Below are 2,934 nucleotides of genomic sequence, written 5' to 3' on the forward strand. Positions count from 1 at the left end.
AAACTCATTTCACTCAACCGATATCGTATTCTCTTGATATCATGTTATGATCAATTTGCTAAACAACTAAAATTTAAAAAAAATGAGTTGCAGGGATGCCCAGTCAATAGTCTGTACGCTAACTGGGCAATGATTGGGCAGGGTGATTGTGCCTCCCATCATCCAATGGTAGGATGACAAGTGGCATGTGCTTTATTAGTTCAATTTGTTGGATTTTTTTATTGGTTCAAGTGTTTATTGAGTGGACCAATTAGGAGGAGCCACGTGGGCCAATCCCTAGCTACCATGTGGCCTCCTATTACCCGTGTAAAATTTTATTTGGGTCCAAAATGACCTTCGAAGGATCAAACCTGTGACTTGGAAGCAAACACCAATGACCCACACCAACGTGCCATGCAAATTGTTTCTTAACAATCCATGGTTTCAAATGGCAATTACAGATTAACATTTTGTATGTTGGCAGTTGGGGCCGAGGCTAAGCCCTAGCCTTGGTCCCCACATCCTCAGAACCAAGGGGTGGGACAAAGGGCCAGGTCTTAGCCCCAGCCCATGGTCATGGCCCCTTCCAGACCTTACACCAGAGCCAACCAAAAGAATCACTAGTGGAGGTTGTTGGATGGGGGCCAGCCCAAGGTCACATGGTGTACCACATAACTAGGAGCGCAAGTAAAGGGGGTTAGCCCTAGGTCACCGAGACCCTATAAGACCGAGAGCGTGCACTAAGAGGAGGGCTTAAGTTGTTGGCACATAGGCCTTGGAATCTTGGCCCTAAACCCAGTCATATGCATGCTACGTGACCAAGATTTTTGAAACTGGGGCTTAATGGGTGGACTAACCGTCCTACAATTTCACCCGTCGAGCAGAAGTGTAGGCCAGAATTGCACGCCGATTCTAGGTTTGGGGTGCTCAAGCTAGGTTCAGGCCGAATTGGAGGATGATTAGCTAGAGATTTGAGCAAAAAACTTGAAATAGTCAAAACGTACTCAATTTTTGTCCAAATGAGGTGCAAAAAGAACCAAAGTGGGGGTTTTTGACAATGTTGGATATATTGGAGACATCAACTTTTCTGTTTGAGCTATGTAAAATAATGTAAACAAACTTTTGATCATTTTAATGAAAGAGGCCCTACATTGGAAGCTAGACCAGGGGATGTAGCCCAGAAGAGGGGTGAACTCCTTTATCATTCTTTGTGTTATGTGTTTTAGATATGCTTATTTTGTCTTTGTTTAGCTATAAATTGTGGTTAAAATTTACTTTTTATTATGTGTTTAGTAAATTGATCCTCTACCCAAAACACATAATTTTCACTTCCGAATTGTTAAAAATCTTCAAGTTTACACATATATATTAGAATAAGAGATCCTTCTCTGATGAATGAAGCTTTAGGTGCTAAATTGTTGTGGAGAATTAAAAATAACCAAGAAGATTTGTGGGTACAAGTGATGCAAGCTAAGTATGTAAAAATGTAGATCAGATGCAAGAGGAAAAAAAAGGATTCCCAATATGGAATTTGATAATATCGAATTCCTCCTTAATAACATAACATCCCATTTAGGTCCTAGGTAATGGCAACAATATTCATTTGTGGAATGATTCTATTATGCAAAGGACCCATTTACGAAGTATTGGAGATTTACAGCCTCTCCAGGAGTATACAAACAACTCTGGGATTAATAAATTAAATCAAATCTCAAAATGGGATGCAACTGGAACATGGAAAGAATGGAATGTGGGATTTCACCCTAATTATTTAAAAACCCTTGGAGAACACCTTTTGGGCAGTTTAGCGGGATGCACCCTTCTCAATCAAAATGCCTCAGACATACTTGGATGGAAGAATTCAATATACTTAGTAAACACATGCTATAATGATCTTCTCTTTAGTTCCCAAATCCCACCTAAGTTTTTTATTAGGGATAAAATTTGGAAGCCTAATGCAATCCCCAAAGTGAACATCTTTTGTTGGCTTTTATGCCATAGAAAAAAATTAACAGCTAAAAATCCTAAGAAGCGAGGGTTAAATGGTCTGTCAGTATGCTCTCTATGTGAAAAACAAGAAGAAACGATTATGAAACTATTAGTCACCTCTTTCTGAAATTCTCTTATTATAAATCTGTATGGATGCAAGTTTTGGGGCCTCTCTATTTAAGAGGCAAATGGTCCGTGAATATTCAAGTTTTCTTCTTCGACTAGAGTAAATATTATGAGAGTTCCCTTCAATCTAAACCTTTTCTCAAATTGATTTGGATTTCCGTTTCTAAGTACATTTGTTGGAAATTATGGCTCTTCAAAAATCATGTTATCTTTCATAATGGGTCACCCTTTACGCGATCCACTACCTTAAAATATCTTTCCTTCTATAGGGAACTCCATGTACCTTCCTCCCTAGACTAGAAATCCTCTTTTGATCCTATGGAAATGCAATGGGCAGACTCATGCCTCAATCATTCCCCTCATCTTTCCTTTATCCCTCAACATTCTCCTCCAATTCAGCATTGGTGGAAGCTTCGTTTCTCTACATTACAACTAATAAATTGGAAAATGAAAGTTGACCAATGGATTCTTCATTTTCATGGTGCCTCACAAAAAAATCCAGGGGTGGTAGAAGGGGGAGGGATTATGTACGATCCCAAAGGAAATGAAATAGTTAATTACTCATGGGGACTTGGATGCAGAACAAATAACAAAGCAAAAATGTATGGCCTATACATGGGTCTAGCACTCGCTCATCAAAGAAGTGTTAAATTCAACAATCCTTGGTGACTCTATCATCACCATTCAACATTTACATAATGATACATATCCAAAATACAATAGGTTATGTCTTATTCTCAAAAGGATTGAAGGTCACTTGAATCTCTTCTCCTCCACAACATTCTATCATATTCTCAGAGCAAACAATGAAGGTGTTGATCTCTAGGAAAATTTGGCTTG

The sequence above is a fragment of the Pinus tabuliformis genome, chromosome 3_1 (genome assembly GCF_031772625.1).
Source record: "Pinus tabuliformis cultivar Carrire ecotype Pingquan chromosome 3_1, CPIR1, whole genome shotgun sequence".
In the NCBI taxonomy this organism is placed as follows: Eukaryota; Viridiplantae; Streptophyta; class Pinopsida; order Pinales; family Pinaceae; genus Pinus; species Pinus tabuliformis.